We start from the raw sequence: 27,389 nt of genomic DNA, 5'->3' as shown, positions 1-27,389 counted from the left end.
GCTATTTCAAACGTCTTGCTCAAAACTCGCCAGTCAGGCAGCCAACTCCAAGATGATGCCGCAAACACGTTTTTCTCCACAACCGTCGACACCCCCAAACGTGACCTTTACCGTACAAATGCCACCTGTGACCGATGAGGGCCTCTAGGCCACATTCTCACTCTTCGAGCTCGAACAGGCACTTTCTTCCATCAACGCGCGCAGCCCGCCAGTCTAGATGGCGTGTCATGGGCGGCTCTGAGGAATCTGGAAGAATACGCAAAAAAGCAACTTCTCGAGGAGATTAACGAAGTGTAGGTCAACGGTGAAATCCCAGTAGGATGGAAGCATTCGATCATCGCACCCATACGGAAACATAACAGCCACATGTACTGTCGAATATGCGCCCTGTATCTCTCACACTTACTACATCTAAGCTAGCGGAGCGAATGGCCCTGAAACGCATATCTCACTTTCTAGAAACAGAGGGTCGCTTTCATCCAGCAAAGACAAAGACAGCCTCCTAATTGTGAGAGAAAATGTACTGCGTCGAAGGACAGTTGGTCGCGCAAAGCGACACTTGAGCATCCTCGTAGCGGTGGACCTCCGTAAAGGTTTTGACACTGTGATGAATGAGGCAATCATCCAGGCAGCTGAGAGGCATAGAATCACAGGCCGCCCCCTTAACTTTGAGCGCTCCTTCATTGAAGATCGCACTTTTTCTATACGGGTAGACGGAGACGGCGGGAAGGTTTACCCAAACATGGTGGGAGTCCCACAAGGCTCCATACTGTCGCCCCTCATCTTTAATTTGACTATGATAGGCCTGGCTGAGCAACTGGAAGCTATTTCCGAACTGGCTTCACAATTTACACAGATGACATCACATTATGGACTGCATCAAGATCAATTCACGAGCAGCAGGAGACCCTGCAGGCGGCACTTGACGTTATTGACCACTACCTGCTACAAACTGGCATCCGGCCACCTCCAGTGAAGATAAACTATGTTGTGGTGATCCGAGGTTCAACGCAGGACGAAGCAAAACGCTGCGGCGAAACGGCAAGACGAGGCAAAACGCTGCGGAGAGCGGAAAAATCTGTGCGCGTTCTCGGGATACCTATTGACCTCACAGGCACAGCGGATGGGTAGCTCGCAGACCTTCGTCGGACATGACACAAGAATATGCACCTCATAAAACGAATATTTTTCTGCATGCGCGGTGCTGCTACCGACGTATGCCGAAAGCTTGTTAGTACTTTGCTGACATCCCGAGCGATATACGGAGCACGCTGGTATTACCTGCTTGCTCGGCACTGGACACAGCTAGAGGTACTCCACACATTAGCTCTTCGTGTTATCACAGGGCTCCCGAAAAACATGGGTCGAGGAGCTACATCGCTATGCGAAGTTGCCTACCCTCCGTGCAACCATCGAAGCGTCGAAGGCAGGACACGAGAAAAGCCTGAAGCACACCAGAAAAGGCAGGACTCTACTGGCCTACATGGGAAAGAATATATCAACTATGCCACAACTGCCATCCCACACTTCACGTGGGATGAAATTGCTGTCATCGACACTACGCCAACGCCCCGCAACACGGGCGCCGAACATGCGCACCGCCGGGCAGAATTCGCTACGCGTCATGCGCAGAAATTGGCAGACGCACCGCCCAGCCATGAATAAGTGTACACTGATGCAGCCTTCGACCCACGCACCAGCTAGGGAGCAGTCGCCTACCACGTAGCGGGTTTTTGTGCCTCACATTCTACCTTTACAACTGGTGATGCCGTCTACCCAACGGAACTTGAACTCCGCGCAATAGTCTGGGCATTAGATAGAGTTTCAAGTATCACGCAAGCAAAACACATCGATATATACACCGACTCTCAGTATGCGCTGCATGCCTGCAAGTCGCGCCACACAGCATCATCGGAAGTACTCCTAGTCAAGCAGGCCTTCAGGCGTGCGGAGGCCCATAGGGTCACTGGAACACATCATTGTATCCCTGGTCACCAGGGCATCGAGGGAACTGAGAAAGCCCACGAGGCGGCACGCGCCCTTCTTTCCAACCGTGTCGTCTCCCGGGATCCTTCAGAAACCATCACAACCAGCACAAGCAGCACGACAAATGGAGCCCCGTATGACTCAGACAGAGCTCTGAGAGCAGCAACCAACCGAAGCAAGAGGGAACTCCGTGCGAGTGTGCCATCAGACCCGGAACCACTCTTCGTGGGTCTTCCCAGGTCGGGGCAGGTGGTGGTGCATAGGCTCCGTTCTTGCTTCGTCCTCTCACCGGATGTGTTGGAGGGGTGGCGACAGTACAGGCTACGCCGGGAAAGGTACCCTCCGTCTCCGTCTTCCAACTCCCTTCTATAGCAGGAACCCGGCCCTCCCACGGCCTCCTCGGACCAAGAAGCACCCCAGGCGCTACACACTGCGCTCTGACTGTGACACGGCCACGCAGACATCCGCAGCCCATCTGTTTTGGGAGTGCCAGCGACACGCTCAGCAGCGGGACCACAACCTGAGTGCGGTGCGAGTATCGTCCTACGAAGAGTGGATTAGACCGGCAACTGGCTCGAAAGATTCCCACAGGTCATTCTCGCCTCGCCCTTGGCTTTCGCCAAGGACACGCAGCTCCTAGGACGGCTCCGAATACGACTCCTCTCTCCTCTTCCTACTCCCGATTATCGGCCTTTGAGCCATCCCTCAATAAATACATCTTATCATCATCGGTGATAATGCTATGGTTCGCTATTGGGGTTTGCCAGATCCTCGAAGACCCTGAAAAACATTAGGTATATCGCAGAAGAAGGTGACGTAGTTTTTCTTGATTTTGTTGAGTGAGGGCAAGGTTAATGTCGAAGTTCCCCTCATCAGTCACCACCGACGACGCCTCATGGGATGCCTCATAGAGCGCGAACGCCATGCTTATTATGGCGAACACTTTCAAGACAGCGACAGTCGTACCCCTGTTGAGGTGCTTGTGTTATATGCTGAAATTAGTTATTCGCACAGCCGCTCTCAGGGGCCTCCAAGCGGATGGATGACACTCTGTGCGACGCAAATTTGGCGATCGAGAAGCAGCTGCAAGTTCACTTCGACGATTGCATCGCTGCTTGAGAACGCGCCTGTTGCGACAAGTGCCATGACGCTCGCATTTGGCGGGATGCTCTCTTGATCGTCGAGGATGGTGAACGCAGCGCGGTAATAATGATTTCTCTGCACGGTTTCTGACTGTTTTGACTTAAGTGTTAAGGTTTTTGTCTGTAGGTCGATCACTGTATCGTTTTCGTTCAGGAAGTCCGCCCCGAGGATCACCTCGCGAGAGCACCACAGTAGGATGATGAATTTCAAAGGGTGGGTGTGACCATGAACAGACACTCGCGCAGTGCATCGTTCCGTCGATGTTATGAGCTGCCCTCCGGCCGTGCGTATTTCAAGACCCTGCGAAGCGATTTCGAATTCCTTGAGTTGCCCCACAATTCTTCCACTAATGACGAAGTAGTCAGCCCCGCTGTTGACGAGTGTAACCACTGGACGTCCGTCTAGGTTCACTTGTAAGTAGGCACTTGGCGTTCGGCTTCGATATCGGTCGGTCACCGACTGTGCAGTCTGTCCCTTCGCACGGTCTCGGCTGCTTCGTGGGGAAGCTTCGTGGCAAGGTACTGTTCCGGCCTAAAGCGCTGTCATAGAATTTCTGGTGTCAGTTCAGGGTTCCATGTTTTGTCGTGCCGTTGTGTGGGTTCGCAGTGGCCTAGCATCAGGTCGAGTCATGGGGTCGGATTGCATCGAGGGGTGGGAATGTGTGGTGGCGTGAGAATGCGTCGTGGTTGTAAGAGGGTTACTTTGTCTTCACTCAAGAGCGGCGTCACCTCCAGACGCCGCTGGCTTCAGTTTCTCCTACGAGGACTCAGCGACCTCGCCCTTGCGTAGTCTTGGTACGGCCATGAAGTGCGGCGAGGGTAGGGTGGCGGGGAACGGAAGCGACGTAGGGCGGCATCTTCGATAGCTCAAAGATAGGCTTCAATTTCTCGAGGCCGCTGGTCAGTAAGTGGTCGAGGAGAGTGGATGTAGCCACGGAGGCCCCTATGACGGTACGGGCACTCTCGTAGGAGGTGACCGGCTTCAGCGCACTGAAAACAAAGTGGTAGTCGATCTGGCGTTCTCTAGACGTCAGTCTTCCTCGGGGTGGTTTGCAGGAACCTATTTGAACTGGCGGCCTGCTGCGGGCGTGGCGGTGGCATGTAGGTTTCCATGCGATGTCGTAGCATGTAGTGCTCCCGTCCCCAGCTGGTTAGCCTCCATTGGCTTTTCAAAGCGGTGGCGTAAATCGAAACGCGTGGATCCTGGAAAGGAGGCGATAGCGTCGGTGCCATCTCGCTGGGATCGAGTGTCCCCAGCGCTTGATGTACATTGTCCCGTACGACTTCGGCGAGCGAGAAAAGTTGAGTTGCGCACGCGGTAACAACTTGCCCTGCTTATCGCACACGATGGGCCGGATGATATTTCGAAGGGCCACCGCGGAGTCACTTCGGGGATCGTCGCAGTCTGACGGAGGAGCGCGCAAGTTGCGATCTACTGCTTTATGTGAAGCTCGAGCGTCTTCACGATGGTGGTGGCTTCGCCAATCCACTCGGCGACGATGCTCAGCGGGTACTGAAGCTTCTCCTATTCAGTGATGTTCGTGTCCGCGTGGAGGATTAGCTTCTGCACTTCTTTCGGAAAAACGGTTATGGACTCAATGGGATGCTGCTTGCGAGTTTGAAGCAAAGCCTCAGCTTGTTCTTTGCGCAGAATGCCTGCCAAAGCTGCAGATAGCTGCCTCTTGAAAGCATCCCAGTATCCAAAGACAGCTACTGGTTCTCGTACCAGGTTGTAGCGGAATCTCCAAGAGAGAACAAGACGTTGCGCACTTTCTCTTCGCCAGACCACTTGTTGAAGATTGCAACTCGTTTGTAACGCTCGAGCCAATCTTGCACATCCCCACAAGTGTAACCGCTAAAAAGCGGAGAGGTACTTGTGGCTGCTGGACGAAGAACGGCGCAGGTGTGTTGGCGGCTTCTTTGGTGATTCGAACGGTGGTTCAAGCGGCGACAAGTGACAAGTAGTCGTCCCAATTCAGCCGGTAGTCCTTGTAGTCGGCGGCTGCTCCGGGTTTCTTCCTTCTTGCCATATCTGGAGGTGTCTTCCGTGTCACCAGCTCCAGAGGCACTTGGGATGGTGTCCCGGCTCTGTGGGGGTGCCTGAGGCATAAGCACCTCCATCAGATGTGACGTAGATGACAACGAGTTGGCTGGCACGCAGGGAGACAGAGACACTGCCGGAAAGGCGAAGCACGGATTGCGATAGCAAATTAGTGGATAGCTGTACGACGTACGCAGAGTAATATTATCGGCCGTATAAACTTGTGAACATTCGCTTACTAACTACGAGGGTTGATCCAGAAATAAGGTTCCCGCAGATCTCCAGCCAACGGGAAGGTGCGAGGGGAAATCCGGTAACAATGCTGCGCGCGGCAGTTCCCCCCCTCTTGATTCCTCCCGGCCCGCTCTGCTGCGTCGCTCATTCTTGGCTCAGCAGCCGTCGGATAAGGAAGTTCCCATTGTTCAACCCGCAAGCGCGAGATTCGGTCCGTAATTCGCTTTTTGCACGCCAAAGGGACTCCACCCGTGGATATTGATCGTCAGTTGAGAGAGTTATATGGCGACAAGTGTATGTGTGTTCAACACGTCCGAAAGTGTTGCAGGTTATTTAGTGCCGGCAGGAAGGAAGTCCACGATGAATAATGGAGTGGAAGACCGTCACTTGCGGAGGTGGTTATCGAGATGGTCCAACGCGAAGTGCTTCAATACAGGAAGATCACCGTCCGTGAACCTGTTGCTATTTCTGGGCGTTCTTACATAACAGTGGTAAGAACTTTGACTGGAAAATTGGGATATCACAAGTCGATGGGTACCGTAGCTCTTGACATCAGACAACAAGGGGAAACGCCTCGATAGTGCTCGCCAGTTTCTTCAAAAGTGTCAAGAAGTTAAGGAAGGATTCCGTGAACCTATTGCTCAAATTCCTGGGAGTTCTTACGGCACAGAGGCAAGAGCTTTGGCTCAAAACTGGGGTATCACAAATGTTGCGGTCGATGGGTACCGTGGCTCTTAACATAAGACCACAAGGAGAAACGCCTCGATAGTGCTCGCCAGTTTCTTCAAAAGTGTCGAGAAGTTAAGGAAGGATTCCGTGAACCTATTGCTCAAATTCCTGGGAGTTCTTACGGCACAGAGGCAAGAGCTTTGGCTCAAAACTGGGGTATCACAAATGTTGCGGTCGATGGGTACCGTGGCTCTTAACATAAGACCACAAGGCGAAACGCCTCGATAGTGCTCGCCAGTTTCTTCAAAAGTGTCAAGAAGTTAAGGAAGGATTCCGTGAACCTATTGCTCAAATTCCTGGGAGTTCTTACGGGACAGAGGCAAGAGCTTTGGCTCAAAACTGGGGTATCACAAATGTTGCGGTCGATGGGTACCGTGGCTCTTAACATAAGACCACAAGGAGAAACGCCTCAACTCTGCTCTCCAGTTTTTTTTTCTAAACTGTCATGAAGATAAGGAAGGATTGTTGGACTCCATTGTTACGGGAGACGAAACGTAGGTGTTTCATTTCACTCGCGGAACAAAACAAAAATCCAAACAGTGGCGTCACCAAGAGTCACCACTCGCAAAGAAGTTCAAACAAACCCCTTGTGCTGGCAGAGACATGGCCAGTGTTTTCTGGAACATAAGGGGATACTGCTGATCGATTTCATGAAACGTGGTCATAACAATCAACTCACACAGTTATTGTGCAATACTAAGAAAACTCAGATGAGCTATCCAGAACTGCCTGGAGGACGACCGGCAGCTGGTGTAGCGCTGCTACGTGACAATGCCCGACCTCACGTGTCCCGTCAAATCCAAGAACTTTTGACGAACTTTGTGTGGACTGACTTGCTTCCCCCATCGTGCAGTCCAGACCTCACGCCTAGTGATTATCACTTGTGCCACAAGTTAAAGGAACATTCAAGTCGCCAACGCTTCCGGATCGATGATGAAGTCAAAGAGGTGAAACGCTTCCACAACGGGTTGGCGGCGGAGTTCTACAACATTGGGTTACATAAATTGGTGCCCAGTCTACAAAAATGCGTAGAAATTGATGGCGATTATGTAGAAATATAGGGCAAGGTTTTCTCTTTCCAATTATGCGAATTTCTATGAGAACAAACAATCTTGTCTATTTCTAAAATTGGTGCGAACGTTATTTCTCGATCAACCCTCGTAAATTAACAATGACAGAATGTGTAAGCGGGACTCAACGAGGACGTACAAAGAAACAGTCACACGGAGACAGCGCTTTGTGCGTCTGCTTCTTTATATGATCTTGTTCAGTCACGCTTAAACATTCTGTCATGTATTAACTAGCTCGTCAACATGTGTTAACTAAATTAACCAGCACGGTGTGACACGTTCACAGGTAAACATGAACACGCACCGCTCGATGACAGCGGAAACTTTATGTGAAAACGCTAGAGTTGGGAGTCGCGGCAGTAGCCGCGAACCAATTGACCTCCGTGTGTCTGTCGCTTGAACACGTATGAAACGTCACAAGCACAGCGTATACGAAGCTACTGGCACTACACGCACTCTGCAGGCATCGCAGATCGTTTTGAAGATGAGGCCCACGCGCGCGCTCACATTAATCATGTTGTAGGCTGCTTTCAAGACACGAGCGCCGGCAACGCGTCATTACGGCGTCCGCCGAAGGCGTCTACTGCGGCGTCCGCGATTCGCGTGGACAACACCGGTTGTGTCCACTCGGTACGGAGCGTCCATAGAGAAAGGAGTACTTATAACAATAGCGGACACTCGGCGTAAAGTGGAAACCGGAAATACGTCACGCTATATTATTAACGCCGACCGTTTGCTGCAGCAAGCATCGAAAAAAAAAAGAATGTGAAATGAGATTAACAGACATTGTTTTGTCGTTTAATTCTTTCTCGACAAAAGCAAAAATATCTGCGTATAAATTAAATTAAGCTTTGCGGCTTACTTCCGTTGCCTAGCGACCGGCGAATTGGCGAATGACGAGCAAGATGCTTGCGTCATTCGGCAGACACGCCGCCGAAGCGCGAGAGACCGGCCGCGCATAGAGAAAGAAATTCAACAAGAGGGGACACTCTTCAAAAACTGGCAACAGGAACCACGTCACGCCTAGTTTAAACTCCATCCGTTAGTTGACGCGAGCATCAGAAAAAAAGAATATGAACTAAACTTCCATACAACGTTTTATTCTTTTTATTCTTTCCCACTAAAAGTGAAAAAGCTTTGCGCGTAAATGAACTTACACTTTGCAACTTATTTTTCTTGCGTTGCCTAGCAACAAGCTAGCGGCACGTCAGATGCGCGTGCATACGTCATGCGCCAGACAAGCCGCAGGAGTGAGCGAGGCCGGCCGTGCATGTGAAGCTCGCGTGCTCGGCGACCCGTCTCTTTTGGATGTAGCCCGTTTTTGGGGCTCCCGGCGTTCTCTTGTGGGCCGTCTGCATTTCGACACGGCACCGCTGCACTACTGAACTGCAGCAACGTGAGGAATTTTGTTGTGACAGTCTGCGACGCACTTCCAGCACATTTAGGCTTACAGCACAAAACTGAACCTCTATAGTGACGCAGTTATCGAAAAACAGCTCCGCAGTCCAAGGCTAGTTATCATGAGTTAATTACTCGTACTGGGAGATGTTTGCGACGCTTTCTATGAGCCCAAGCATAATTATAACTTATTTCGGTAGTTTTTCGGCACGCTCGCCACACCTGGCTTTCTGACGAAAAGCACCTTGACCGTGTGACGCAGTTTCGCGTGTACTGAATCTTACCGGGATAAGTTTTGGCGCTTTCTCTGACGCCAGACATTATTGTAACTAATTTCACTACCTTTTGGGGTACGTTTCATGCACAGTGGCCGCGCTCTGCGTAGTGGCGCAGTTAGTTTCGCGTGTACTGAATCTTACTGGTAGAAGTTCGTGACGCATTTTCTAACCCGAAAAAGTATTGTACTTTATTTGGTAACGTTTTGGGATATCTTGATGCTTGCTCGCCGCGCCTGGGGTTGTGAAACTGTTAGCAAAAAAGCAAGCCGGCCACAGTGAGTTCTGCGTCTACTGAATTTTAGTGGGACAAGTTTGTGACGTTTATAGCCCTGCAACAATATATACCTTATTTCGGTACTCACGCTTGTCGAAAACGCGACGAGCGATTACCGAAAGTGATAACACGGGAGTGTTGCATGCGCTGGCAGAACGCGTAAAAGATAACACGGAGGAGCTCAAGAACATGACATTTATCTATTCTGAGCTACTGAAAACAGGCTTTGCACCAACGAATCTGTCTTGAGTGCGACTAGAAGGCATTCTGCGAGCGTGTAATATGGCCTGGCTGAGCCTGTGTTGTAGCCACCTCTGTGTACTTGGCGTACAGCGGCCCTGATTTTTAATAATATAGCGCGAGCGTCGACTGAACCGCTGGTGAGCGCCTTATAACGGCGATAAGCGCGCAACAAGGCGAGAGTTCGCGCACGAGCCTTGTTGCCTTGTTGCACTCGCCTTGTTGCACGCTCTTGTTGCACGCTTATCGCCGTTATAAGGCGCTCACCAGCAGATCAGTCGACGCTCGCGCTATATTATTAAAAATCAGGGCGGCTGTACCTAAAGCCCCTCAATTTTTCAAAAGTGCGCCATTCTTAGATCTTTCCGCCACTCCGCTCACCCTGGCGCTTCCTCCTCCACGCCTCCTGTCGCCCCAGCCTTTTCCGCTCCCCCATTGGCCCATATGTGTCACGTGGAAGCAGACACCGCGCCTTTGTATATTTTTTCTTTCCAGAGCGGAGGAGGCGCCGCGCTTTTGTCTATTTTTTTTTCTTTCCAGCACGCGCCGACCTCCATTGTTGGGCCTGCGCGACGAAAGTACGGCAGACGGACTGACGGAGTGCGTTAGCGTAATAGAAGGTGTAGGGCCGAGAACTTAATTGCGATGCCATGCTGCTGCGCATTCGGTTGCGGCAACAGACACAGCGAGGGCAAAAAGTTTTTTGCTTTGCCGTCCGGCGAGCGCAACGCAAATAGAAGTGTGGATTCGCAGGATCGGGCGGGCTGACTTCGAAGAAGTGGCAAAGAACGCACGGCTTAGTGAAGCAAGGGCCACGGCTACTCACAACCTCTTATTTCGAGCCTAGTTCACGCCTTCCGCTTCGCAAAAGTGTGTTCATGCTCTGCGTGGTTTTTAGCGCGTTGTTCGACTTTTTTTTTCGAATCGGCTCTCTTTGTTTCATGTAGTTTCGTCTTGCGGTGAAACGCACGCATCTGCAAGTGGCCTATGACATAAAAGCGACTATATTCAGGGTGTCTTTGAGCTCCACCAGAAGTTAGCACATTCTCGACGCTTTGGCAAGGCTCAATGTGACTTACGATGCAGTTCTTTAGCTTCGAAAGTACGCCCGCATGTATTGATTTGGTTTGTGGTGATTAACGTTTTTAACGTTCCGAAGCGACTAAAGCTAGGATGCAGGTCGTAGTGGATGGCTCCGGATAACTTTATCTAGCTCGCCTGGGGATGTTTAACGTGCACTTTAATCAGAGAGTCGTACGTGGGCCGGTAAATTCCTCGTTGGCGTTTCATAATACTCGCGCGGGCGCGCTATCGCTGCTTTAGAAGTTGACGCCTCGGCGCGATTGTATTTCTTCAATAAATTTTATTTACTAGTTGTAGCACCTTGTCATTATTTCGTATCATTGACGGCGCCTCCAGGGCACCAAAGCGGCAACGGGAACACCAAAGCTAGAACCAGGGCTGGATGGGGCTCGCCGAAGCCTGTGCATGCCAAGGGGGTATAAGATCGCGGACAGCCAATTTCGTATGCGAACACTCCCTGCGAAGCCTGCATTATTGTAATGTCACATGCTTTTCAGAGGCCTCCGTTAGCCGTTACATGTGCCCTCGTGGAGCAGTACTTGTAAAAAAAAATCAATCTATCGTCACGATTACCAAAGCAAACCGCAACGAAAAAAGCGGCCCTGTTGCCAGGCATTGCTGACCGCAGACAGTCGGAATCTCTCACGCGCTGGCCGAACAAAAGTATCCTGCAGGTACGTAAATGAAGCTACGAAACCACGTACACACACTTTCACGCTGTCAAAACCTGAAGGTTTGGTAATTACGCGCCTGCTTGAGCACACCGCGTGCTTGCGTCGTGTTTCAGCAACACGAACTCTCAACGCCGCGCGCTTTACGCCTTAAATCATCATCATGATCAGCCTGGTTACGCCCACTGCAGGGCAAAGGCCTCTCCCATACTTCTCCAACCACCCCGGTCATGTACTAATTGTGGCCATGCCGTCCCTGCAAACTTCTTAATCTCATCCGCCCACCTAACTTTCTGCCGCCCCCTGCTACGCTTCCCTTCCCTTGGGATCCAGTCCGTAACCCTTAATGACCATCGGTTATCTTCCCTCCTCATTACATGTCCTGCCCATGCCCATTTCTTTTTTCTTGATTTCAACTAAGATGTCATTAACTCGCGTTCGTTCCCTCACCCAATTTGCTCTTTTCTTATCCCTTAACGTTACACCTATCATTCTTCTTTCCATAGCTCATTGCGTCGTCCTCAATTTGAGTAAAACACTTTTCGTAAGCCTCCAGGTTTCTGCCCCGTAAGACACAGCTATTATACACTTTTCTCTTGAGGGATAATGGCAACCTGCTGTTCATGATCTGAGAATGCCTGCCAAACGCACCCCAGCCCATTTTTATTCTTCTGATTATTTCCGTCTCATGATCCAGATCCGCCGTCACTACCTGCCCTAAGTTTTCTGCAGATTAATTTTCAGACCCACTCTTCTGCTTTGCCTCTCCAGGTCAGTGAGCATGCATTGCAATTGGTCCCCTGAGTTACTAAGCAAGGCAATATCATCAGCGAATCGCAAGTTACTAAGGTATTCTCCATTAACTTTTGTCCCCAATTCTTCCCAATCCAGGTCAGGCAGGTCTCCCTGCCTGACGCCTTTCTTTATTGGGATTTTGTTGCTTTCTTTATGGAGGACTACGGTGGCTGTGCAGCTGCTATAGATATCTTTCAGTATTTTTACATACGTCTCGTCTGCACCCCGATTCCGTAATGCCTCCATGACTGCTGAGGTTTCGACAGAATGACTCTTTCTCGTAATCAATGAAAGCTATATGTAAGGGTTAGTTATATTCCGCACATTTCTCTATCACCTGATTGATAGTGTGAATATGATCTATTGTTGAGTAGCCTTTACGGAATCCTGCCCAGTCCTTTGCTTGACAGAAGTCTAAGGTGTTCCTGATTCTATTTGCGATTACCTTAGTAAATAGTTTGTAGGCAATGGACAGTAAGCTGATCGGTCTATAATTTTTCAAGTCTTTGGCGTCCCCTTTCTTATGGATTAGGATTATGTGAGCGTTCTTCCAAGATTCCGGTACGCTCGAGGTCATGAGGCATTGCGTATACAGGGTGGCTAGTTTCTCTAGAACAATCTGCCCACCATCCTTCAACAAATCTGCTGTTACCTGATCCTCCCCAGCTGCCTTCCCCCTTTGCATATCTCCCAAGGCTTTCTTTACTTCTTCCGGCGTTATCTTTGGGATTTCGAATTCCTCTAGACTATTTTTTCTTCCATTATCGTCGTGGGTGCCACTGGTACTGTATAAATCTATACAGAGCTCTTCAGCCACTTGAACTATCTCATCCAAATTAGTAATGAAATTGCCGGCTTTGTCTCTTAATGCATACATCTGATTCTTGCCAATTCCTAGTTTCTTCTTCACTGTTTTTAAGCTTCTCCCGTTCCTGAGAGCATGTTCAATTCTATCCATATTATAATTCCTTATGTCAGCTGTCTTACGCTTGTTGATTAACTTCGAAAGTTCTGCCAGTTCTATTCTAGCTGTAGGGTTAGAGGCTTTCATACATTGGCGTTTCTTGATCAGATCTTTCGTCTCCTGCGATAGGCTACTGGTATCCTGCCTAACGGAGTTACCACCGACTTCCATTGCACACTCCTTATGATGCCCACAAGATTGTCGTTCATTGCTTGAACACTAAGGTCCTCTTCCCGAGTTAAAGCCGAATACCTGTTCTGTAGCTTGATCTGGAATTCCTCTATTTTCCGTCTTACCGCTAACTCATTGATCGGCTTCTTACGTACCAGTTTCTTCCGTTCCCTCCTCAGGTCTAGGCTAATTCGAGTTCTTACCATCCTGTGGTCACTGCAGCGCACCTTGCCGAGCACGTCCACATCTGGTATGATGCCAGGGTTAGCGCAGAGTATGAGGTCTATTTCATTTCTAGTCTCGCCGTTCGGGCTCCTCCACGTCCACTTTCGACTATCCCGCTTGCGGAAGAAGGTATTCATTATCCTCACATTATTCTGTTCCGCAAACTCTACTAATAAGTCTCCCCTGCTATTCCTAGTGCCTCTGCCATATTCCCCCACTGCCTTGTCTCCAGCCTGCTTCTTGCCTACCTTGGCATTAAAGTCGCCCATTCGTATAGTGTATTAGTATAGTGTATACGCCTTGAATAATGGTCCGTTTCTCTATTTCTTCCGCAATTCCAACACGAAATTCTAAAGGCCAGTTACCGACTGACGGTAACTGACGGTAACGGTTACCGACTGTGCGGGGACCTGGCACCGGCCCCCGCACAGCCCCAATGCGCGCGTGCGCGCCACCTGTCGGGGCAGCGCCGTACATTGCGAGGAGGGGGGGGGTCTTCTGTGTTTGCCGTAGGATGGCTCTGCGTGTGCGCAGAGCGCAGAAGAAATTTAGCGGAAACGTACTTCGCTACTCGTGAAACTGCGACTTCTGTAAGATACATGGTCATAATTACCAATATACACCGCAGTATAACTTTCTACGGCACGTTTCTAAGGCAACACCGCATTCACTAGAGGCTATTTTGTGCCGTTTTGAATGAAAAGAACTCGTGGCTGAGTGGTAGCGTCTCCGTCTCACACTCCTGAGACCCTGGTTCAATTCCCACCAGCCCATCTTGCAAGGCGTTTTTCATTTATGAAGTGCCTTCTGGGATTTATCGCTCACGGCTGACGCCGACGACACCGGCTTTTCTGCGACACGAGCTCGTTAACGCTGTCGCGTTAAAAAAAATGCTGTGCCGAACAGCGGACCCGGTGCGGCGTGTACCAACTGGTGTTCAAAAGGCGCGCGCCCAAAACCGAAACGGAAGGAGTTGATACCATCCGTTTGGTGTGCTACCGTCAATTCGGCCGCTGGGCTCTATGGGAGTGTCCGCTCATGTTGAAGTTTTTCTCTATGGGCCGCGCATCTGAGCGTTGGCCTGTTGGGTGATCCGTGTGTCTGTTTTTCTATTTTGGGATTTAGCCTGGTTTGGTGGGCTCCCGGCGAACTGTTGCGTTACTTCTGAACTTCAACATGGCACCACTAGACTATTGGACTACGGCGAGGTGAGAAACTGTTCGACAGTCCGCGACGCATTTCAACCAATTAGGCTGACGGCTCGCACCTATAGGCTACACTTGTGACGCAGTTAACGAAAAACAGCATGGCCGTCGTGACGCAGTTATTTTGAATTAATGAATCGTACTGGGAGATGTTTGCGATGCCTTTGTGAGCCCCAATATTATTTTAACTCATTTCGGTAGTTTTTGGGCACACTAGTAGCACAGGGTGATGTGACGCAGTTTCGCGTGTACTGAATTTTACTGCGACAAGTTCTGGCGCTTTCTCTGACCGCCAAGGTTATTGTAACTAATCTGACTACTTTTTGGGGTACCTTTCGAGCGCGGTGGGCGCGCCTGGCGCTGTGACGTGGTAAGCGAAAAGCAGCTCGCCCGTGGTGCGCAGTTTCGCGCTTTAATGCACTGACAAGTTCATGGCGCTTTTTCTGACGGCCAGCATTGCTGAAAATTATTTTCGGTAGTTTTTTTGTTACTTAAGAGGCAAGCTCGCCGCGCCTGTCGAGACGCAGCGAAAAGCAGCTCGGCCGTGGTGACAAAGTTAATTTGGCGCGTACGGAATCTTACTGCGACAAGATTGTGGCAATTTTTATGTCCCCGCAACAATTTAAGCCTTCTTTCGGTACTCAGGCTTGTCGAAAACGCGACGAGCAATTGTCAAGAGTGATAACGCGGGAGTGTCTTGCTTGCGCCGGCAGAACGCGCAAGAGATAACGCCATGGAGCTCAAACGCCAGGAACTAGTAAGTCGCAGATTGTCTTCTGAACTGCGCCCACGCATTTGTGTTGAGTGCGATGAAAGGAATTCTGTGAGCGTCCAGCATGATCTGGTTGAGAGCCTGTGTTGTGGCCACCTCTGTGTATTCGTAACGTACTATCGCGTCGGTTGTAGCCAAGTTCGCGAAACGCGCCGTAGCCCGTGCATTCGTGCTATTAAAGTGAAGCAAATAAGGCCTGGCAAGAGGGGAATGCTTGGAAATAGAATGTCTTTCTGGTATGCATGGTATTGTTTCGGATGAGTCGGGTAATTTGTACGACATATGTGTAAATAAGAACTGCTTTTGTTTTTAATGCCGCCCATTCCCCACTTTCGCATGCTTCGCCTCTACACGCATTATTCTTGCATGTTAATATCAAAATAATACTTGCTTTTAATGTAATTTTTTAAGCTGACGTCGTCTGGTGGAGCTTCATACCCTTACAAAAATGGTTGTTGAATTTCGATTGTTGGTTTGTTGCACTATCATAGATTCAATAGAAACTCCACAAAATTACAACATTCATTGAGCCAGCGCAATGATAGTTAACCAAAATTTTTATGGATAGCTACACTAATTTTTATTGATGAAATAATGTTGATTTTCCATTGTGAAATGCCAACAAGTGGGCCGAGTTAAACAGGCGACGTACGATTTACACGAAAAAAACACTAAAATTTCTTAGTTTATGCTACAACCTGAAATGGCGTAATTAAGCTGGGCAGAGCTGGAACCAATTATTAAAAAAAATTGTTGCACAGGCAATTGTACATTCAAGTGCAGAATAAAGGCCACTGCAAAATAATGCACTCTTTCAGTACTGACCCGCTGCAGCTACAAATGCACAATCTCCGGAGTGGTTCACCTTATATTAATTATTGTGGATATTGCAATGCGCGCTATAACTGCAATGGAAGACCTGAAAATGACTGAGTGCAGGTGTTGCAGTGTAAGGCTTAAACTTTGTATTACCAAGGAGAGAAGAGGTTGATCCCACTGTGCAAAGTACAGGGTCTTTTTTTTTTAGCTGCACCAAATTATTGAAATTGGAAAATATAAATCATGGTATACGAGTAAAGATTGGCGGCCTCTAGGTAGATAGCAATTGCCGCACTTACGTGCGTAATTAGCGATGTTATGGTAATTAACTTTTTTAATTATCAACAATAGGTGGCTACAGCAAATGAGTATTTTGGTACCCGTGCTCGACACTACCTTTCCCAACGATCAAATTTCGAATAGCGGATTTCATGTGGGAGCTTCGCGAACAATTAGTTCCCCTTGGCAGGTTCCTTGAAACCTGAACTGGCTGGAAAAAGAGCGACTGTGTCGTTGACGTAGCTTCATGCCTTCCTCAATGCATGCAGAAGCATCCAGAATACTCACAGGTAACTGGTTTTTGAACTTTTGTTTTGAGCCTATCGGTACGTCGATGTACGGATCCTATTGGTGCTTATGAAAACGTCTATTACATGGCAATGCAAACTACCACACCGATACACAGCCTGCGGAAAGGCGACCTCGGGTAAATTTACACTATTACATTACGGCAAGGTATGCAACAAATGCAGTGCAAGCGCATTCACACCACCGATTCGCAGAGGTCATGCGACCGACAATGATGATGATGATGATGATGATGATGATATTTATCGCCACCAAAAACCTTTGAAACAGGGCGAAGAAAAATAGCCACCTTGTTTGCGTGATTTATTGAGGTTTTACATCTATAAATCGCGACCGAGACGTGACTCGTGCAGACTCATGTTCGCGTCAGCAAGCGTGACCTGCCCGGCGCCACAACAAAACATTTGTCGATTGATGCCGTTCACCTCTTCTCGCGCTATCGTTGTCGCGTAACAGAACCTTCAGCGCGTTGCTTAAGCAGCTTAGCTTTGCCACTGCATTCGCGCAACTAAGAAATCGAGCACTTGGTGAATGAGCCAAACCAGTGTTGAATCGCGAACATTTGCGACCACTGGCTGCGTGACCAACTTGATGGAATTGTGGCCTTTGAGATCCCAACGATGTGACGTCACTGAGAAGATCTCGAAGGCTATGCCTCAACATTGCTGTCGATACTAAAGCATTGTGCCAACGCAGACAATTGCCATTTGCGCAACGACGTACTTCATTCGATTACTCTTTGTGTACAGCTGACAGCTTTGCAAAAATATTACAGAAGTTTATCCCGAACGATATATTTTTGAGTTTTTCAAGAAACCTAGCGAAATTCAAGAAAGTTAACAAGCAACGTTCGTACTTTTATTTGCATTTTTGTTCGCTTGGCGCATAGAGTATCTCATTACATTACCTAGAGGAAAATCTGGCGCTGCTGCGCTGTGGTATGCATGGGAACGCCGGTATATTGTGACTTTGGATTGGCAACTTTCTCGGAGAGACAGGACACCTTGAAGACGCGCTTGGCAGGCACCGTTCCGTCTGTCACACTGATTTATTTTCTACTAAAACAGCACGTAAAAAGCAGTTTTGGTTTTATTATTACGCAAAAACATGTTTTGTTGAACTATAAGAACTTCTTATTGCGTGTACGATTATTTGTTACGTAAAGCGTATCAGCGGGCCGCTAAAGTTGGAGGACAGACAAGGTTCACGCTCGCTTTGAAACAGTTTGCCGTCTGTTCTTGCTTTTCTTCGTTTGGTCATGCATTGTAGGTGAGTAAAGATGTTATATGCGTGAATGGAAACATTTTGTGAACGTTTTTCTTTGAGAACGTATTATTTGTGTAGCCATATCCACGTTTTAGACGAAGACTCTTATAACACCAGCCAACACGAGCCTCGCAGACACATATACCGTCCTTCCCATGACGGCTCGGTGCCCCCATAAGAAATTCCGATAGACGGTGGCGCCAGATTTCCATTTCAGTGTTATAGTGAGAAACTCTATGGTTTGGCGTTTGTTTTTTTGGCCATTTTGCTTTCTTTCGTGGTCTCGGTGTGCGCGTTGTGTGTGTCGTAAGCTGTAAGCATGTGGGTGCGTTGTCATCTGCTATTAATTGCGCGACAAGAGATATTTTTGCCAAGAGCGTAGGAGACGAAAAGCTGAATATGCCCGTCCGTCCATAGGCTGCCGCGGCGGTATGCCAGCCACAGACTGGGCTGCGTGGAAGCGTGCATGAAGAATGGAGCGCCGGCTGACCCGACGGTAAGCACGCTTCTCGTATTGTGTTTATAACTGATCGGCAACGTTCTGACTGGTATTGTAGAAGTCGCGGGGCGCTTTTTTCGTTGCTGGGTGTACGTCGGGCCAAGGCATTGGTCGGGCAGACTTGCGCCTATGGCGCTCGTACGAGCTGAGCCAGTCACCACTCCGAGCTGAATGTCTGATTCACGCGTGGTGCACAGCGCCGGTGTCAAAACATTTTGTGCCGGGCTGATCCGGGTTGCATGTGCAGCGTGTTGGATGTGCATCCGATCGATCGAGCGCCAACGTAGGGTCATGTCGTCTGTGTATTTAGCATCCTGGCCTATTCATCTGTGCTGCACGGTAGGCAGGTTTAAGCGCTCGAACGACTTACGAACTGAAATGCACGAAAGCACTTAAAACAAAGGCGCCTGTTCCTGCGTTCCCATTCTCTTCCCCACCCGTTGCGGTAGCTTAGTGCTGCGCTAGTGTCCTTGAGGCCGCGGGTGGAACTCCGGCCGCGGCAGCCGGATTTCGATGGGGCGAAATGCAAAAAACAAAAAAAAAACGATCGTGCTTGGACATGGGTGCTTGTTAAAGATCGGGGTCGTGGTCTACTTGAATTCAGTCATGCACTGCGGCGTGCCTTGTAATGCCGTTTTACGGTAAGGCCACAAGAAGTTATTTTGCACGTTAGTACATTTATTCTCATCGTGCTTATTCATGACACTGTTGGCCGCATGAACGAGCGACGGAGGAGAGCATGGCGGCCTTGAAGCCATAAACAGCTGCTGCCAATTTCTGACGTTGAATTGCAGTTTGCGCTCTCTTGTTTGTCATGCGCAGCACTCAGTGGTCACACCAGCGATATTAGCGACGTGGCAGCGTCCGAGCTGCGAGGCCCGTCTGGAAAAATAACGGTTTGAAAAGAAAGCAAAATTGTTCATAAAGAAATGTGACCTATGAACACATGTTGTTTGGTGCAGAGAGCTTTATGTTGATTTATTCAGCAAGGTTAGGCGCATTGGCTTCTTAAAACGTATGGTGCGCCAGTTTTGCAAAAGAAATGTTTCTATTTCTAAAGCCGTACACGTGCAATATTTGCAACAAGGTAACAATGTGAGGTCTCTCAACCTCTGTAGCAGGCAATGTGTGCTCCAGCGTTGTTAGCTGTTTTCCATTGGGATGAATGTACGTGCTTTCATGTTTTAGCATAAATGTCGCATTTCACGTACTGAAGAACGCAAGCCACGGTCACGCAGCACAAAAATACACTCAGAAACCTGAGCCGACGTCAGGAGTCAATAAGCAGCTTCGAGGTACACCTTAGCCTTTTCCGCACTTGAAACGTTCATCTTTCATTTATCGTTGTCAGCAAAGCGATCGCAGCTAACGTACTTGAAACTGAGATACAGTTAGCGTCAGGCACACCTGCAACACTTTCTGAAAGGAAATATGTGAAACCAATCGACATAAAAGCTGTCACGGAACGCCACTCCACAGATGTAAACAAACCGTCAGCCATGAGCACAGCCGCCTCCGCCGAACGCGGCCGGTCGCTGGCGCGGCGCACAGCCTCATCGGAAGCGCCACGTAACCAACCTGTTTCGACGGGGGGAGTTTTAGAAAACTCCCTGTGCTGATTTTTCACCGGAGAACAAGATTTGAAGCAGAGTAAAATCGCGTGATGTCGCCTTAATCCTCCCGCAGCTAGCCACCGGAGTGAAACGAGGGAATGTCGTTGTAGTGCACTCATACATCGGAGCAAATATTCAAGGATGGGGAGGTTTTAGGGCACATCACCTGTTAAAAACTCCCAAGTGGGTTATCTTCGTTTACAGTGTACGGCACGGAACCGAGACTGGCGACGCAGTTAGCGAAAAACAGCTCGGCCGTCGTGGCGTATTCAACTTGAGTTATAGACGCGTACTGGGAGATAATTGCGACGCTTTCTATGAGGTCCAAAATTATCATAACTTATTTCGGTAGTTTTTGGGCACGCTCGCCGCACACAACCTTGTGACGCAGTTAGTGAAAATCACCTCGGCCGTATGACGCAGTTTCCAGTGTACTGAATCTTATCGGGACAAGATCTGGCGCCTTCTCTGACCCACAACATTATTGTAACTAATTTTGTTACTTTTCGGGGTACTTTTTATGCACAGTGCGTTGTGACGCAGTTAGCTTCGCGCGTACTGAATCTTACTGGGACAGGTTCGTGACGCATTCTCTGACCACCAAAATTATTGTAATTAATTTCGCCACTTTTCGGGGTACTTTGAGGCACGCTAGCCGCGCCTGGGGTTGTGAAGCGGTTACCAAAAAGCAAGCCGACCGTGCTGACCGTTTGGCGTGTACTGAATGTTAGCGAGTCATGTTTGTGACGCCTTTCTGTGGCCCCGCAACAAGATATGCATGCTTTCGGTACTCACGCTTGCAAAACACGCGACAAGCGACTGCTGAGTGATAACACCGGTGTGTGTTGCTTGCGCCGGCAGGACGCGTAAAAGATTACGCTGAGAAGCTTAAAAACGACGAACTCGAAAATTCTGTATTCTGAACAACTGAAAACAGGCTTTGCACCGATGTATTTCCCTTGAGTGTGACTAGAAGGCATTCGGCGAGCGTCTAGCGTAGTCTGGCTAAGAGCCTGTGCTGTAGCAACCTCTGTGTATATAGCGTACTGTCGCGTCGGCTAAAGCCAAATTGTTTTGGAAATGTGCAGTCGACCGTGAATCTGTGCTCTTAAAGTGCGGGAAATAAGGCCCGGGAATGGGGGAGCGCTCGGAAATTGCATGTTTTCTTCGTAATTTGTAGTACTGCTCGCAATGAGTCGGGTATTTTCGACGACATGTATATAAAATCGAATTGCTTTTGTCTGTAATATCGCATATTCACAACTTCCACACGTTTCTTCTCTACAGGCAGTATTGCTATAGGGCTAAATACCAAAATGGCACATGCTTGTATTCTATTTTGTTCAGCTGATGCCGTGCGATGGAGCTTGGTACGGGAACTGCTGCTGCTTACCACCTGGTGCCACAACGTTGAATGAACGCATGAAAAGCCCGGAACAAGCATTTATATAGAGCCAAATAAACATTTCCTTATTTACAATGCGTTTTGCGTCTACTTTATGAAATTGCAGGAGGCACAGATTCAATGGAGGCTTGTAAATATCGTTCGCAATCATTTTAATTAAATAAATCATTCTGCACTAAGAGCCGTAACAATTGAGCAGCAGAAGCAAAAAAAAAATGCGCCCAGTAGCGCAGCCGGCGCAGCACGAGCCAAGTAGCCTTCATGACGCGCGCGCCCAGAACTGAAACCGGAAAGTTAATCCCAACCGATTGATGTGCTACAGTGAATTCGGCAGCTGGGCTCTGTGGGAGTGTCCGCTCTCGTTGAATGTATTTCTCTATGCCGCGACTGCGATAAAGTCTTGCCCATTTCGCTCTGGCCGCATTGCATTCCTGCTTACCGCCGCGCCTACACCATGGTCGCCGCGTCCCGTTCTCCTTCGAAATGCAGCATAGGGTTCCTGCTCGTTTCTGGCGCTGTGTCGGATTTTGTTCGTCTACTTCCACGCGTCCGATGTGGAGACGCACGAAATTTCTTGGTGATGCACTACCGGAAATGATAGCTGGAGAATCTCGCCCTTGAATACAATTTACCTTGGGACCCGCCGTGGTTGCTCAGTGGCTATGGTGTTAGGCTGCTGAGCACGAGGTCGCGGGATCGAATCCCGGCCATGGCGGCCGCATTTCTATGGGGGCGAAATGCGAAAACACCCGTGTACTTAGATTTAGGTGCACGTTAAAAAACCATAGGTGGTCGAAATTTCCGGAGTCCTCCACTACGGCGTGCCTCATAATCAGAAAGTGGTTTTGGCACGTAAAACCCCATAATTAAAGAAAAATTACCTTGGAACGTTACCTATAGTTTTCCTAAGCGGCATATATGCCATGCACAAAAGGCAAACACTGCAAGTCACCAAGGCCGTGAAGCCTAGGCGGGCTCGGGCGGGCACTGTTCCCGTCAGCCCCTATGGCCGTGCTGTCATGTTCGCGTTCTTGATCGTGATTTAGCGCTTCTGTAAGCCTTCACCGATGTCTTGAAGCAACTGTTGCGTAGTTGGGCCCTTTAACACCTAAGAAAACTCGTCAGGCACGCACTTGCTTTTCGGTGCTGCTTCGCGAGCAAGAGCGGCGGCGGCGGTGGATCGCGGTTGTTCGACGGAAAAGTTAAGCAGTCGCGCTTTGCTTACTGCTTACTGCAGTTTTAAAGCGATGACTGTGTGTTTATCTTTTGCTTATTGTCGCTGCGCCTATAGTGAGTGCTTCTATGTTCAAACTTAGATTATTAGATTATGCTGTTTTACGTGTCAAACCACGCTCTGATTACGATGCGCGCCGTAGTGGGAACTCCGGAAATTTCGACCATGTGGAGTTCTTTAACGTGGACCTAAGTCTAAGTAATCTAAGTACATGGGTGTTTTCGCATTTCGTCGCCATTGAAATGAGGCCGCCGTGGCCGGAATTCAATCCCGCGGCCTTGTGCTTAGCAGCCCAACACCACAGGCACGAAGCAACCACGGCAGGACATGTAAACTTGGTAGCCTCGTCTACAGTCCGGAAGATAGGATAAACATTAGGTTGTTGTCACCTGTGATACTCAGTGCCCCCTTTGCAAAAAAGGACAGAAAATAATTCGAAAAGCTTAGCTAGAGAACACGGAGCGACGCTGAGATGGGCTCATTGTGTGTAGACGCTTTGAAAAAAGGGCTCAGTGTTAAAAAGCAGGTGACGGCTCTTTTAAAAAAACGTCACGCAATCACCCGTGCGTTGCACGGAATCGGATGTTGCTCTAGCTTTCGATAGCACTGAAATGCGACCTGCCGCGTATAACGTTCGGTGTCCGCTCGCCTGAGCTATTTGCAAGTTGACTGTACTGCCTGGCGTCTGTGAGCATTAAAGGCTTTTGACAGGACATTTAAGCTCGTTTATAATGACTCTTAATATGACTTCGCGGTAATAGGAAACGCCTGAATTTTGAATCCCTGATGTCCACAACTAATGCCCATTCACTTTACCAGAGCTCGGTCATGCGCCATTTCGCTCACTAGCACGTGCTGCAAAGTACTTGAGCATGTAATATTTAAATCAATAAGTAGTTTTCTTGAAGGTAATGCATTTTTCACATATCAACAACCTGGTTCTCGTAAAACAAACACATGTGAAACTCAGATCTTGTCATTCACCTATAAATTGCACCATATTCTTGATTAATCATTCAGCGCGGACTGCATATTCCTGGACTTCTCCAAGGCATTCAAAAAAGTATGTAATCAGCTGCTACTGCACAAGATAAGTTTTGTTAACCTTGACGTTAACCTTATTAAGTGGACTGATTTTTTTTTATTATTGATATGATATAAGGAGGTGTTGGCGCACAATTTAAGGCGCCGGCTACTCCTCATCTCTTGAGTGGTTCCGTCATACATCGTACAGGTTTCAAGGTTACATATCAAATAGTCTTTTCACGCAAGCACCAGGACTTATCACGCAACGTTTCCACAGGAAGACTAAGACGTAAGGAACACATGGTACATACAATATATAATGTAAATGTCCCCACACTTGTGTAGATGAAAGTCTCAAAAGTACAAAAGATATTGTCGCCTAATAACACATTGTCTAGTCAGCGGGTGGTAGATACATCGTGTAAATGCATTATCACATACAGTCTCAACAGAACAGTCAACATAATTCACAAACAGATGGATATATACAGTGACAATGAAATGAAGGGAACAATGAAAGCGCTAATAACGTCCAGCAATGCCGCTGTCTTCAAGAAAAGTCTTTAGTGCTATTAAAGCACTCTTCTGCAAGGCCGTTGTTGGCCAAGGGCCCAAAAGTTTCCTGAAACTGAAAGGTCTGCGGTCTAATTTAATTAGCGCTGATTTAAGTCGGCTTCTTGGTGTGTCGTGATGTGGGCAATCTAGAAGGAGGTGATATATATCTTCGTCTACAAATCCACAATCACATTCGGGGGTTTCCGCACGGCCAATTCTGTGCAAGAAATGCTTTGTGTAAGCAGTGCCTAGCCTTAATCGATGAATAAGGGTTTCCATAGTTCTATCTAACGACAATGAAAATTTGAATTCAATAAATGGATCAATATGATATAAGTCCGACCTCTTAGAATTCTGGTCAAACCAAGTGTTTCTAGATAATTTGAGAGACGTTGTCCTTATAATGCAGCGTAATTCATCCTTTGATATTGGGAGCGGAGCCGTATCATCTTTTAGGTGCGCTTGTCGTGCTGCTTCATCGGCTGCTGTGTTGCCAGGAATGTCGCAATGCCCTGGTATCCACTGGAATGATATCGCATGTTTCGCTTCGCTTGCCTTTGTGAGGTTTTTAAGTGTTTCATATATTATACTGTCACTGAATGTTTTCCCCTTTGTGTTGCTGAGTGATGCTAGAGCCGCCTGTGAATCGCTGAAAATTACCCATTTTTGCGCATCTCTTACTGACAATATAAATTTTATCGCACATAGGATTGCGAACAGTTCAGCCGTTGTAGACGAAGTCGCACGAGATAATTTAAATGATTCTTGTTTGTTGAGGTGCGGTATAATGAATGATGAAGTTGAAGAGGTTGCTGTACTGGAGCCATCTGTATAGACGTGTGTGTATCCTGAATACCGCATATATATCTGGTACAGCGCTAGTTGTTGAGCAGCTCGAATGAACATATCTCTTTTGCTGAATATTCCATCTACTGACAATTCGATTTTTGGAACTGTAAGCAGCCATGGAGGATATTCGATGTCTGAGTTCCAAAATTCATTTCTTGGCAATATGTGAAGATGTTCTCTAATTTCTATATGAACAAAACTTTTATCTCGTTTCATTATGTCTAGAGCCAATGGGTGGTTTTTATGCTGGGTTTGAAGACGGAAATAATGCCGGCATGCTTCTGTTTTTCGCATAACTGGAAATGGTGATTGGCGAGCCTCAGCTATTACAAGAGAACTAGAAGTCGCTCGTGGAACTCCTAGACATAGGCGTAGTCCTCTAGCTAAAAGTCTTTGAAGTCGCTCTTCTGACGTGTGGGAAAGTCTGTGTAAGATGGACGCGGAATACGCTACTTTTTGTCGTATTAATGCGTTGTATACAGTTAGCATGGACGATACTGATCCGCCCCATGATGTGCCTGCAAGTCTGCGAAGTACAGTCACTACGGCATTGACCTCGTTTTCGAGTTTCTTTATGTGGGCTGCCCAGGATAGCTGCCTATCAAGTATTATACCTAGAAATCGATGCTGTGTGACAATCATTAGAGGGTGTCCTTCCAGACTAAGAGTGAAATTTTTTAACGGCCTTCGAGTGAAGGGCAATACAGCTGTCTTTGCGTGTGATAGTACCATTCCTCTCTCTCTCTCAAAAATTTGTTAATTATATTTATGCCGTCTTGCAATGCCATTTGAAGTAGTTGAGCATTAGACCCAGATGTCCAAATACACACATCATCTGCATACAGTGAAAATTTTAACTGTGATGGCAGCCTTCTGGTTAAATCAGCCATGACGCAGTTAAAAAGGAAGGGGCTGAGTACGCTTCCCTGTTTCCCCTGTTTGACGAGATGTTCAGCACTCTTTCCTTCACCCGTCTGAACAAATATTTTGCGACCTGATAGAAATTCAGAAATCCATCGCAAGGACCTGCCAGACAGACCAAGTTCCAACATGCTTAGCAAAACATGAACGTGACTAACAGTGTCAAATGCCCTCTTGATGTCTAGGAATACTGCTATAGTCACGTTCCCACGTACACGCTCGTGCTCCACACAGGTTACTATATCTAATATTGCATCCATTGTGCATCTATGTTTTTTAAAGCCTACTAAGTAGTTGGACAGCACATTCGTTTCATTACACCACCACTGAAGTCGCGCTTCAATCATTTTCTCCATTACTTTGCATAAACAACTTGTCAAACTAACAGGGCGGAAGGATTCAAGGCACAAGGGCGTCTTACCAGGTTTTAAAATTGGTATGATTCGAGCGACTTTCCAAGAGTTAGGTACCGTTTCCTCTATCCATAAGTTATTATAGATGTCTAAGAGAGCATTTGTACCTGTCGGTCCGAGGTTCTTTAGCATATTGTACGTAATGCCGTCCGGCCCAGCAGCGGACTTTTGGCGACATGATGCAATTGCACATTGAAGCTCGCTTAATGTGAAAGTATGATCTAATTGAGGATGTTGGGCCCAGTAGCAAGCCGTAATTTTTCGCTTAGCCAACACTACTGAAATATCAAACTCTGCACATTGCGATGAGAAAGCAGGTCTGGAAATAAGCTCACAAAATTCATCTGCAACTATTATTTCACACGTGTCCCGTGCTACAGCGAGAGCACGAAATGGGAAGCTCTGTGTTACAGGTTCACTTAAAGAACGAATTACTAGAAAAATTCGTGGGACAGCCGTGTGAGGAGACAGCGTGCCGCAGAAATCGCGCCAGCACCGTTTGCCTAAATTTTCCATTCGTCTGCGCATTACATTGTGTATTTTCTGAGCGTTTCTGTATGCTTCTAAATGTAGCACGGCTGAATCTGCAGTCGTCACGGCGCACCAGTAATCCCGTGATCTGTTACGTCACGTTGGCTTCTGTATATATGAACTTGCCCAACCGCAATAAACTCGTTGTTCGCCCAACTGCTGGCCTGTCTACATGGTGGCAGCGGAACCCAGCCGATATGTCGATGGCGTCCGCTCTACTACCGCCCCCGAAGTCTATGGATGCATCGCACGACCGTTGTATTGCCTGGAAAACTTGGAAAAGTGAGTTTCTGCTGTTTTCCACTGCTACGCAATTGAACAAGCAGCCAAAAGACGTTCAAGCAGCCACGTTGCTAGTTACCATAGGCGAAGAGGCTAGGAAGTCGTACAGT

At 48.2% G+C, this 27,389-nt stretch overlaps 1 protein-coding gene across 1 annotated transcript in view; it reads right to left on the bottom strand.

The window, feature by feature from the left end:
• The window catches only part of LOC142584127 (uncharacterized), a 285,878-nt gene that overhangs the window by 120,001 nt on the left and 138,488 nt on the right, over positions 1 to 27,389 (bottom strand). The gene's annotated exons all lie outside the window — the stretch shown is intronic.

The sequence above is a fragment of the Dermacentor variabilis genome, chromosome 6 (assembly GCF_050947875.1).
Source record: "Dermacentor variabilis isolate Ectoservices chromosome 6, ASM5094787v1, whole genome shotgun sequence".
NCBI classification, from domain to species: domain Eukaryota; kingdom Metazoa; phylum Arthropoda; class Arachnida; order Ixodida; family Ixodidae; genus Dermacentor; species Dermacentor variabilis.
The sequence above is the reverse complement of the archived record's forward strand: the minus strand, read 5'-3'. Positions and strand labels throughout refer to the sequence as shown.